At 36.0% G+C, this 13,401-nt stretch overlaps 1 protein-coding gene and 1 long non-coding RNA gene across 2 annotated transcripts in view; both read right to left on the bottom strand.

The window, feature by feature from the left end:
• The window catches only part of ATP1B3 (ATPase Na+/K+ transporting subunit beta 3), a 32,669-nt gene extending 29,152 nt beyond the window's left edge, over window positions 1-3,517 (bottom strand). Inside the window, exon 1 of the mRNA XM_086844992.1 lies at window positions 3,393-3,517. The gene's annotated coding sequence lies outside the window, so the exon portion shown is untranslated. The remainder of the gene's footprint in view (window positions 1-3,392) is intronic.
• A 1,436-nt stretch (window positions 3,518-4,953) lies between these two features.
• On the bottom strand, window positions 4,954-10,391 carry LOC147651294 (uncharacterized). The gene is made up of 3 exons (XR_015274729.1): window positions 6,601-10,391; window positions 6,422-6,495; window positions 4,954-5,732 (listed from the first exon to the last, which is right to left on the bottom strand). It is a non-coding gene; the product is annotated as an uncharacterized LOC147651294 (long non-coding RNA).
• Window positions 10,392-13,401: the final 3,010 nt, after the last annotated feature.

Genomic DNA, 13,401 nt, shown 5'->3' with positions numbered 1-13,401 from the left:
TTCCACTGCCCTTTCCAACCCTGGCTGTGATTTTTAGCATTGGTGTTCATTTTACCCCATGATGACCTGATTCAGAGAGCTGAACTGAAAGAAAAGGAACTATACAAGTTTAGTTCCCTGACTCAGCTCCCAAGGGAGACCAGGACAGACAGTTGGAGGAACAGGACGGACTACCCCTTTCAGTAGCAGCCCACAATTAGATTGGCAGAACCACATCCTGAGTTCAGCAGGGGACTCAGGCAGCAAGCCAAAGAGAAAGCCAGCACTGGCTAAGTCAGGAGACTGAGGCTGAAACGAAGAGCCTATGAAGACAAAACACTGTTGAAAAATTGATGTTGGAGGGAATGAAAGGCCTGGAGAAGTGAGGTCAGGTTTGGAAGAAGGAAGAGGATAGAAAGAAATTGCAGGAGTCTATCCTTTCTGCAACATTATGTTCTGCCCTTGAAAATGTATTAGAAAATACTAAATTTCAGTATTCCTTTACCACCAAATTATGAGCCAATGTGCATATGTCATTGCCTTCTGTTGTCATAGATGATGACAACTCCTTACTCTGATCAGTAACCAATGCATGCAGCAGGGAAGTCTTTTGCAGTCATCTAATCTTACTGATATAAACAGTGGTATCATACCAGCATGATACTACTGACATGTCTCTAGGTCATTAAAAAAAGAGGAAACAAAAAGATTAAACAACAACAAAACAAAAGAAGACAAAGGAACTTTGAACACCTGTAAGGCTACAAAATACCGTTTTTAAAGATTGACTCATAGACAGCTAAAGACAAGACTCATTATACAAGACTCAAGAAAGACTCATCCTCAAAAAGGGATACAAAACCAAAAATCTTTGGCAGACAAAATTTGATTTAAATTTTTCTGATTTTTATCTGGTATGTCTGTTAAGATACCTGTCACATCAAAGTGTTCATCTTTTTCATTCAGTATTCCTTCTCTATCTGCATTTTCTTACTGATGTAAACTTAGTCTATACAATGTAGCAGTTTGTGCAATGACTGAAATTCAATAGGTTGCTCCTCTAATTTACTTAAATGGTAGTGCGAAATTGTCCCACGATGGGAACTAGTATTTTCAATTTTCCCAGTCCAGCTTTCTTCCCCCAGCCGAGTCACTAAATCCCTTAGTGATCTTGAACAAATCGTTTAATTGTACCCAAATCAAGCCAGCGGGATAAGTAAAAAGCAGCTTTTCCCTGCAAACCAAACCCTGTGCCTGAACTGTGCCTTCCCCAGTAACCAGACACGAGTGAAAGCAGCACATTTCCCCTTGGGACCATTGTGAGGGAGTCAAGCATTCCAAATGTGTTTCAAAACCTAGAAGATGGGTTCAAATTTGGTCTTGAAAGATATTCTTGTTAATCCAGTAATTAATAGGATGGTTTTGCATAGAATAAAGAATTTTAAATATTTAGAAGCATATGATTATAGTGTTTTTAAAAGAGTCACTGTTACTTAAAACGTATTAATTTACTTGTTCACTTCAAACAGACCTCAACTGTTATGTTTTTTAGACTCTGGTGGCTTACTTAATGAATGCTTGTGACTCATAAGGCCTGTTATTAGTCCTTCTGAGCATATATTAGTGAAAAAAAATTATAGCAAGCCAGCCTTTATGTACTGTTTAGCAGAAAGTTCACAGTATTATATAAACCATTGCAATGCAGTTCCCCTTTACCTACGAAAATGTATTGTAATCTACTCGCTTTGGGTATGTTCCATTTTACTTCCTAATCCAAATAGTGTGTGTTACAGATATACACCTTAGTGATGGTGGCATCAAACTGAAGTTATAAAAATACTGAACCAGCTGCTACACAGGAACAGCTCCTGATGGATATTTTTATCTGGGGTTATTTACTAAGTCTTTGTGAGCATGTCTGCCCCTCTGTGAGAGCTAGATTTGTTAAAAAGCCAACCACCTTCCTCTCTATTAACCACAAATGATACTGCAGATGCTTAGCATTTTTTCCATGAAGTCCTACATCCATCTGTTCCTAATAAATTCACTGATAGGGAGTATCCCTGTAGTAAATACAATTGTGGAACAACCAAAGTCACAAGGCTTACAAATTGAGATAATATCCACTTTTTATGCTAGGCAGTTAATCTGTTTATTTATATGATTTTTGAAAAGGAAGTTGAAAAAAAGAGAACTTTTGAAAAATAAAAATGAAAGTCTGCATTTTCTTTCTAGTCTGAATGTGTGGGAATGCCACCACTAGTCTATTTTTGGCCTGACTTTTTTACAGCATTTTTGGTAAAACTGTATTACCCTTACAGCAAATTATTAAATCATCTTAAGCAAAATTAACTCTAACTATAAACTCTTAGAAATTTATTTTTGTTGATTTTTAACTATCCGTGGTTGTGAAAAAGCAGTAGATATACTATAGTCTATAACATAATTTTATAAAAAAAGTATTATAATATAAAAGAATCAGAGCTACATAGGATCTGTGTGCCCATTTCTTTTTGATTCTGCAGACTCCTGTGTATTTCATTCCCAGTAAATGCTAGTGGATTTTCCCAACAGGGCCACCAATGAAGTATTTTAATTATTTTTATATGCATTTTCCAATTTCTCTTACATTTGAACAAGCACGTACAACCAGCCTCCCTTTCCATTGCTTCCTAATCATAATCTAAAAATGTTTAGTCTACCTCCAATTACCAGATGCAATCCATTGAAAGGAAGGAAACTATACTTAAACAGAACATTTAACTTATCTCTATATACTTCAAGGGCAACAGTGGTTATTAAAAGAGGATGGGAAAATATAAATTTTTTAAAACATGGTAGCTTGGGAAAGGTTCTTTTCAGATTCATACTGCAGACAAAACCAACAAAAAACTACACTTGAGTGCTCACATAATAAGCAAAGCTGCTGTATCTTCTCCCGTGCTGGGAGAAATACTTGCCATACATGAATGGAAATGTTTGAGCAGGAGGAGCAGGATCTAGTTCACTGAAAAATCAAAAGAAAACCCTGTCAAAATGTGGTCTATTATAATCACAAAGCCTATGAGAAAATAAAATTTTAAAATACAAACAAAACCTGAGTATTAAAAAATAGACTGAAATGCTCTACAACTTTGTTATTGCAGTTCTCTGCTGCTGTAATTGTTATGGGCACTTTGCTCTAATAGCATCAATCTTCATTTTTTATTTATTTGCTAAATTGTTTGCTAGCATGAGAAAGAGAAGATCATTTATAATAAGAGCCCATCTGCATAGATTTTTGCAAATATAATTGCACATTCTAATGCTCAGACAAGGACATACGGATTATACCTGAGATCTATTTGTTAACAAATCTGGGGCCATAGAAATGGATTTTTTAAAAGTAATTCCACAACAGATAAAGTACTTACAGCCATCCTAAGGAGCAAACATGGTTGTGATTTCTGGCAGAAATTATAGTGCAGCTTCCAGGTGTGGAAGATAATTTATGGAACAGATGAGGGAACTGTGTTTCATCAGTGCTATGAAGAGCAGTGCTGTGTTCTCAGTATTTAAACACAAATGAAACACAGCTGGCCACTCCACTGAACACACCTGTAGTGCTAAGGCTGCTGCACAGCTGCTGTCCTTGCACTTCATGTCAAGATAGACTCTCAAATTTGGCACACAGAAATGGTCATTAGCAAGCTTATTCAAGGTTATTAATCAATACTTGAGAGGCATGACTTCCCTGTGTAACTATAATAAAAAAATATAGAGTTAATCACATTGAAAACTTTGAAGTGACTACACAAAAAATAGTTATTTGTGTAGACCATAGGCAGTGAATTCCTACTCAAATCCATTATATATTGCCCCACTGTTCAAATAAATAATACACCAGGAAGTACTAAACATCTACCTTAAAATTTCACCATGAAATACAATCATAGCTGTCCCCTCCTCCTTGGTAATTGTCAAGTGGTTGAGATGATCTCAGTAAGTGCAGATTTTTTTGCTAGATCCTAAATCACTGTCAGAACCCACAGTGGAGTCCAGGGAGGGCAGCTATAATATGTGTCTTGTAGGTATGTGTTCTTTATTTTAAATTTTTTTTCTTAGAAGGAGACCAAATTTCAAAATTTGGTTTTAAATTAGGTCTCTTTATGTAATCATTAAGGATTCATACTACCAACTACATCTTATCTACATATATATACCCTTAAGTAAACTGGGAGACAAGTAAGCCACTAACTGGAAACTCTGTATTTAGGTGGGAGGAGGAATTGTTCATGCAGCATAAGGAACTGTCAGCAATTCTTGCTAAACAATGTTCTTGAACACAGACCTAAGAAATTTTGGAATTTTGGGGGAAGCCAGCAGGGACTCAAGTTTTGCCATTAGTGCCATTTCCACAACAGAAAGACATAAACCTTCATTTGCAATCCTCAGCCATTAACTCTGAAAAAGCTTGTAACTCTGTGCAAAAATCATAATTTAATTTTCATTTCCTGCATTGCATTAAATTACAAAGGTGTAAGTATTCTACTTTTATCATTGTTGTCTTTCCATTTGAATTACATCTGGGACAGACTTCTTAACCTGTGATTGATGTGCAGGTGGAAAATAACAAGTTAATGATGGGACAAAGATTGCTTTTACTAGCTTTTGCTTTGCTTCAGGCTTATGCAGAGATTCTGTGTGCATTTACAGAGATTTCCAGGGCTGGTTTGGAGCCTTTTTCCTGTGAGATACATACGCTGCTGTTTCCTAGACACAAGATTTTTACTTCCTTTGCGTCAAATAGTACATAATAAATCAGTTTGCAGAGACAATGCTCTGATTAAGATTAATATATTAAATAAAAAATCCCTTATTTCATGGTACTTCTCTAAGTTTGTGTTCAGCTTGAGTCAAGTAGTGCTGGGTTCAGTACACTACTTGTTTTGCTTTTCAACAACTAATTTCAGAAAAAATCCTTTTGACAACTCAAAATCTTAAGTATTCTTTTATTAGAACTCATGCCTGTTGCTGAAATCAGAAAAGAAATATGTTTTTTCATAAGGGTGTGTCCTACCATATAGTTAAAAATACTTTTTTTTCTTTCTCTAAGATTCTCCCTGATCTAAAAAGGCTTAATATAAAGCATAAAGTAAATAAAAATGTTGCTGTCTGAACTTGAAGCAGCAGAATAGCCAAAAAAATCCTTAGGGTGTCACTTAGTATTACACAGACAAGCATCTGTGACCACAGAGATCTTACAAGACAGAGACATACCCAAAGTATTTTTTAATTGAGTTGTTCTGAGCACATACACTGAGCTATCAAGCTGTTCTCCTTGGCTCTCCTTGTGTCTCCCTCCCCATTGCTTTGCTTCTCCAGTGAAATAAAAGCCTTTTACATTGACAAAACCATTTGTGTTGTCACTAGAAACAGAAAACTATACAATTGACTGTGTAGTAATCTATAAATTGTAAGTTGAGCAACAGAGAAATTAGTAGGTAAACCCTCCCTCTAGAGATGGATCCATGAAAGTTCATTGCAGTTGGTTTAGTATGTACAATTACTTTAGATGCCCTGGTCTTTTCCTGCTGGTTGTAGGCTTCAGGAGAGTTTTCACTTACTGTTAGAAAATAAGAAATTTCTTCTAAACAGTCCAAATATTTTCATATCATCTAGGTGACCCAGAGATGTTGGTCAAAGTCTGAAACATTTCTTCATTCTCTTATTTATCAGTTCTGCTGGTAGAAGCACTAATTGCAGTCTGCTAGCTATAAAAAGGAAAAAACAAATGAATAGAGGGTTGTTCACTTGATTTACTATAAATTAGAAAGTACTTCCAAGGGAAAAGAAAGATTCAGGCATCATTTGCTCTCTTGCTATTGGTAAAAAAAAAAAAAAAAAAAAAAGCATTGTTCATTTAAAATAATAGCTTTTACAGAATGAGTCTATTTTTCTCCTTACCGGAAGACTGCAGGAACAGAACACAATTATTGCATTTACTGCCACTCCTGATTAAAATGAAGATTTAAGGTCCTGCATATCCTGTCTTAAACTGATTTCAAAATGTCTATATGATGGTCATTTCAGAACAATACAGTCTGGAACACTGACTATTCCATGGATCTCAGAATAACAAATTATCCCTGTATCCATCCAGACAAAAACTGGAATATGTTTGTTAATAGAGCTCAAGAATTACAACTTTTCCCCTCAAACTTAGTAATTTTCATTACTTTTTTAATTTACAGTTCTCCAATTAAAAACATTCCCTCTGTTTTACTCTCAAGTAGAGACTAAACAGATAGATGATTAAGTCCTCAATTAATTAGCCCTACATAAATATGATTGGGACAACATGCCGAAGGGGTGTGCAAGAATTATACTCCATTACTACACAGAAGACAATTTCATCACATGTATCTGGTCTTGGTTCTATTAGCATAATAAAACTAAAAACCTTGTCATATGGTACCCATGGCCAGCCTTTGACTTCAGACTTTACCAAACATCTTCATCATCTTGTTCTTCTCACTGAAAAAGGAACAGTGAAATATCTAAGAACTTGTGCTGCATATCTGCACTGAAATCATGAGTACGACCACTCAGGATATGGTGTAACTGCAATAACTAACTCACCAGTTTTAAAGGAGTCCAAGTTTCAGAACTGATACATTCACTTCAAAGGAGTTCAGTTTCTTAAATTCTGTAAATCTCAACATTTTTTTTAAAAGACAGAAGATATGGAAACCTGAAAATCAGGGTTATATTTCATTCAACAGCAAAAGCAGTTAACTAATTCCTGTGCAATAAGAGATCAACATTCACAAAGCCAGTAACTTTGATGTGCTTAGAGAACAAAGTAAAATTTGGTTAGGAATCACCTGAGGTGAATCCCTGCTTAGAACTGTGTTTTCAGGTACGTATAAAAATCTGAAAGTGAATCCGTCCCTACATAAACTAGGGCAGATTCTTAGTGTTGCCATTCTGCAGAGCCTGTTTCCTTCATTGCTGTACAGATGAAAAGGAGCTGTTTAAGGTGAGGAAACTGTTGGCAGCAGAATAAACTAGCTTGGCGAAAGATCAGGAGGTTTCAATCTCTTGGCAAGAAATCAAAGTTTCCTTCCTTTCTTTGTTTAAAACACTTGATCTGCCATTCTCTGAACAAAGCATATGGAAAATTCTGAAAAGATTATCCATTTCTTTATTCCTTTCCCTGCCTGGAACTGAAGTAACCTAAGAGCCTTTAGAAAGACCAAATATAAGAGTACATACTCAGTTTTGGTTCTCATGGGTAGTAGATCCTGGATTAGGGTTACAAATTCATGAATTACAGGACTTCTCTTCCAGGATCTGTTACCCATTCACATCAAAAAGAATGTAACATCTTGATTTAGTATTGACACAGAAAGATGGGGAGAGGAGCAAAAATGTGAACCGAAGAATTGAGAAAAATCACCTGGGGGATGGAATTTAGGAAAACCAGTACTCAAACATTTATAAATTTCTTGATTTAACAGAGTAGAACTCTCATTAAGGATGTCTTGTACTAAAATGAAAATATAAAAATTCTTAGGTCGTATCAGAAAATATATCATTATCAGATTATTTCAAGCAGCATACAAAGTATCCTTACAATTCAGTAAGAACACATTTTCTGAATTCTTCCTCTGTACTTGACGAAAAAAGCAGTTAAGCAATACAACTACAGAACACAGCCTCCCACATTTCTTCAAAAATGTTGCTGCTTTTACTATTTATTAAATAAAACCACATCTGACTATCAACAGATGTGTAACTTTAGAATCATTACCCCTTTGCATAGCTTCTCAGAGAGTTCATCCTTTTTAATGCAATACCTTAAACTTGCAATTTTTTTTATGAAATTGTGCTCAGGCAGCTCATTACTTTGATGGTAAGTTCCAGAGTTTGGCACTACAATTTCTCACCTTCACTAAGTTAGTTTAGGAAACCCTAATTTAAACCTAGTTTAGGAAGTTTACATACTTGTACATACTGTTGGCATCACTGTTTTCCTGTCTTATTCCAACTTCCAGAATCAAGTCTTTGCCTTGACCCTATGCAGCAAGATATTTAAATTGGTCTCTTCAAACCTTACTTAATATTAGGATGAATATTTCTATGTGGATGCTCATTAAAATGCCTGCAACAGTGATACAGTTTATTTACAGACATGGAAATAGTTGTACTAAGGAACTGATGTGAGCTAAAATATCTCCTTTTTGCTTAAGAAAATAGTCCTTAAATGACAGCCTAATTTTCAATATATGTTAATTTCCTATTTCTAATCTTTTTGGACACCAGATAATTCCTGATGTATCATTATCTTCCCAAGATAGCTCTGTTTTTACCAACTTTGTGACAGTTTTGGGGTCAAAATTAGCCTCTCATCTGTTTGCAAAATTCCATTAATGTATCACATCCTAGTAGGGAATAGGACAGAAGTTAGCCTGGAGGAAGGGATGAAACCTTGTAAAGAAGAGAATGGAAAAATTCCTCTATTCTTCAGAAAAAAACTTTGCCTAATGATTGTTGTCAAATCAGATTCACAGTTCTTGCATAATTAGGACAGAATAAAACAGATTTACAAGCCAGATGCCATATTTGAGATTACTATTCTGTCAACTTGTCCTGTACAAGCTCACCAGAGAGTTTCCTCCTCTTGTTCATGACATCCTGTTGTCATGAACAAGATATTGTTCATGGTATTCATTGTTTAAGGTAATATGTTTTGGAAACGGAAGGAGAATTATTTTGCCTTGTTTGTAAATCAGGCCTCTTTCAAGTTGCTGCAGAGTAACAGGCTAAATTGGTAATTGATGCTAGCAATTCTTCTTTATGATCTTGGTGTTATTATTACTGATAATGATAATAATTATACATACTTCTTACTATGAGTTCAATTCCTTAATTTCATTTAATTCCTTCCTACAAGGAATGCTTTATAGCCTTCCTGTTTGGTCCTGTTGCAGACATTCTCTACTGTCATTCAATCTAGAGAAGCCATTCCTAACAGTGGGACTGAAGAGACTCCATGCATTATGAAACCTGGCTTCCTTCTATCCACTTTCATACTCCCAAAGCCACTTCTGCTTTCCATGCTGGTTATGTCAGCAGCAGGCTCAAGCCCTCAAATCACTACAGGGCTGTGATATGATTTATGAGAAGTCATCCCAAGAGATGGGAAGCCTTTCTCTCTTTGTAGTTCCATGGATGTATTTGCACCAACTGAGCACTAAGCACTTCAGAGCAGCAGTAGAGCTAAAAGAAAGCTTCTACTGCTGTCCAAAAGGTGTGCAGTGGGAACAGAATGTATTGCTGTAGGAATGTTTGCAGAGAGGAGTGATTAACAAATCTGCTCTTACTTGCAGTAGCCCTTTTACCCCAACGATTCAAAAGTCACGAGACATGTCTAGCACATCCCATGTCATACTTGCCTGAAGTCTTGCAAAGCAAACATAACTGAACATTCCTGTACAATAGCTGTTTTTTTAAACAGTTACTTCACTATTGTTAACTGAACTACAAGTTATGACAAGTGATATATCCATAGTCATCCCTTTGGCATTCTTTATAAAAACATGAATCACGGAAACATTCATCATGAGGAACTCCCATCATAAGGACATGTACACAGTGTGTCCTTCAGCCTGGCTGTATCTTTCCACTCTGTAAAATGTAACTGTCAGAACAACTTCAATGAATTGTACAGGCCATCATGTAAGTTTGGTAAAGCACAACTGATAAAACACACGTCAGAATTCATTAGCTATGTTTAACTTCAAGTAATGCCTGTGTACAGAAGAAAAAATGAAAATTCTCTTTCTTTGTAAGTCATTCTACCAAACACTGTAATAGCACCATATTGGTGTACATTAACCAGAAAACAAAACACTTGGAAGAATTGGCCAACTAACAAAGCTCAAACATTGAAAAGCATACATAAAGCATATAAACAGGATAAAAGAACTACTAAATCAGATTGTGCTTAAGCTTGGTCAACAGGAAAGGGAGGAATTAACCACTGCAGCTGCCCCAAAATTGTCAAAAGGAAAGGAATAGATTTAACATATCCAGAAGCCCTTTCACAGAGACTCACAGGGGTTTTTTCCCATGTTTTTCCTCACAAAAGCCTTTCACCACTTAGGGTCAATGCTAAATGGTGTTGACAGCTATTGTTTATGGCACCTTTAGCCTGTCCAAGATACAGGAGCAACAGTAAGTTTCCCTGAAAACTAAAATGGCTTCATTCAGAATTGTGCCAGTTTTTTGGAGGTGACAGGAGAGAGTACACAATGGGGTAAATGTAAGGACCATCTGCTATGCCACAGAAAAGAAAAGGAACTCAGGAGAAGGGTACTACCTACAGACATCACCAGGCATGTTTTCCCATGGATAAAGGTACTTGCATTCCAAGAGATACAGTGACACCCTCTGTGTTCTTACTCTTCTGCTTTTCCAGGCAAGATATGCCAACAAGATTTCCACTCCCTAGGGAAGAGTCCTGACTGGTAAGAATTTTATACTAGCTCTGCTCAAGTTCAGACAGTTACATAATTGAAACTCAAGAAAAATACCAAGCAATGACTTACTAAGAAACATTAATCTTTTGGTCTATTTTTTAAAAATTAAATACTAGATTGAATGTTACTTGCTGTAATGAGGCAGTGCTGAATGATAAAATGTCATGTGCTGTATTGAGCTGGTTTTCAGTTTCTGTCTGGATACTCCTCACGGTGCCCATGCAGCTCCCTGAGGCTGCTGTGACACCAAATTCCAAAAGCACTCCCTGATCTGCATTGATCACAGGGGATCTTTACCCAAACATTACATGTGTCATACTGTAAAGCACCTTCTTCACCTGCAGATTTCAAAATGGATGTGTTTGTGTTACTTGGGAAAAACGTACGCTTTGCTTTTAGCAGAAGTCCCAGAACTGGTAGGATTTTCAGTGCTTTCATGGTGCTATGAGCCATAGTTGCTAAGATCTTAATTAAAATCCTATTATGGAAAAAAAAACCATATATAATAAAAATACTTCTTTTACAATTCATTGCAGGATAAAGAGATTAAATGTTTTGGTATTAACTAATGATAAAAAGATAAAAATTATTGTCATAACATAACATATTTTGTTTATAAATAAACAAAATATACTTTTTAAGGTAAATAACGTGAGCATACTTATCCTCATCATAGATGTGGACAATCAGATCACAAAAATGTTACAGATAAATTATTAAAAGCTGTAAAAGTGACAATTTTTAAACTACAGTATTATAAGCATTTTGCTTAAAAAAATAATGCTGATATTAAAAGTATATAAAACCATGCATCACTTTAGAACAACTGTACAATTTCAGGTATCTGCTTTAAGTAGAGATCTCATCTTCTGTATTGGCATTTGTTTATGGTTGAAGTATTATATTTGTTATGATGCTCTTAGCTTAATGTAAAGTTGTCCTCCCTAATAAAGATGCCACTAATAGCCACGAATTTGCACACAAGTTCCTATTACTAAATCTATTTCGTATTGGAATATAAAAGTGAACTACTTGCTGCAACACAAGGTATTCATTGACCAAATGAGCTTTTGCCATGAAACAATTGTAGGTACTCAGTACCTCTGAGAAATAATCTCTGTGAACAATGATTTCATTAGGTTAATATTAGTATCAAACATCATTTTGTCCCTGTTCTCAGTGAAACAAGGGGAGTAATGGTAAAGGGAACAGAGGTAGTATCAAAGAAAATCTGGACTTGAGATACAAAGGGAAGGTTTTTCTCTTATACCTTCTCAGAGCCAGCAGAAGCATTGTCAAACTTTAAATGATGTTCTTATTAGAACACATCAAGCCACCACGAATCTCACATTTTAACCTGCTACAGTTAGAATTACCAAAAAGTTCCACTATCAGCTGGACTGAGTAAAACAGGGCAGGAAAGACAGTATTGTTAGTACGATGCCTGAAGGGTGGTCAGGGCACCCTCTAACCTGTCACAGATAGCATTTAATGCAATAGGGTTCACAATTTAGTTTTTAAGATTATATTAGCGCTCAAATGCGTTTTATCTCCTGGAAAACAAGGCAGCCAAGTGAGACACCACAACATTGGCAAAGCAGGAAAAAGGGAGACAGCTAGAAGAAAATAATTGCAGTTTCAAATTATGTAATTTCCTTGTGCCACAATAAGTCAAGTAATCTATAACCACATGGTTATTTTCCTCCCCCAGAGTTATCCCTCATTTTCTTTCATAAACATCCAGTAACCTGGTCAATACTTTTGACTTGGGCCCTGCTCTTGCAACGCTTGCAAATACATTTAAGTTTACTCAATAAGTAGCATCTTTGGTTACAGTAAGAAATTCACTGAATTTGTAAATCTTTTGGGACTGCTGGGGATTGATGGTTTTTTGTTAAGATGAAGCAGTAAGTGTGAGTAAGTTTAACAGGGAACTTTACAGTGGCAGGAAGAAGAAAAGAACCAAGTATTTCATAGTTTCCTTAAAAAACATTTGAAAATAATTTTTAGAAGACTCACTGAAAGTGCTAACAGGAATACAGAAATAATCTTCATCCTGCTTCCTCTCCATGGTGCAAATACAAGTTGTCCATGTTGTGAAAAGAGAATTTTAGAAAATCAAAATGAATATTTCAAACTAACACATTCTTCTCTATCATACACCGTGCCAAACTGTGCATTATCAGACTTCTGATGTGTTTGTTACTTTAAATGATTCATGAAACACTTAACATCATGGATCTCACTGATGCACATCCTGCTGGGATTAGTGATACCACAACATTTCTAAAACTAAATAACCCAGTGTTATGCACACACCATGTTCTGAATTCAGAGATCTCAGTATTGCAACACTTTTTGAAAAACGAACCCTTGCAGCACCCAATGTCACTGGGGATATGTGATTCTATCAAGGCATTAAATTCTGGTTCTGTCTATACATAACCTCTTTCCAAATGGCAGCTTAAAACTCAGTTATGTGCTGGAAAACCTACGGCCATTTCAGAGTACTGCTTTATGGTTCAGGAGGATTTCTGAAACAGCATTTCTGTGGATCTGAGGTATATCAATCCGGGACAAAAGTTTGATGCCACTACCACTAACAGGTCTCTCCTAGCTTTAATCAGGTGGTGGCTGTGGGTTTCGTGTCACTTTGTGTTTTGTGGGTTTTTAAAAAATGTGTATAATAATACAGTTTTCTGTCTTGATTTCTTAAATACAGTATATTTACTACCCCTCTGAGACCTTTCTGCAGGTGGGAGCAATAAAAAATAAAATCAATGGATATCAATAGTGGAAGCACTCTTGTAGATCCATGCCAGGACAACATCACTGTTCTCTTCCTCTGCTTTTCACCACCTTTCAGGATCATCCTTCTCAATTAAAAGACCAAGTC

Source organism: Cyanistes caeruleus, chromosome 10 (assembly GCF_971803275.1).
Source record: "Cyanistes caeruleus chromosome 10, bCyaCae1.hap1.1, whole genome shotgun sequence".
Taxonomy (NCBI): domain Eukaryota; kingdom Metazoa; phylum Chordata; class Aves; order Passeriformes; family Paridae; genus Cyanistes; species Cyanistes caeruleus.
Note: the sequence above shows the minus strand (reverse complement) of the source record. Positions and strands in the feature narration are given on the sequence as shown.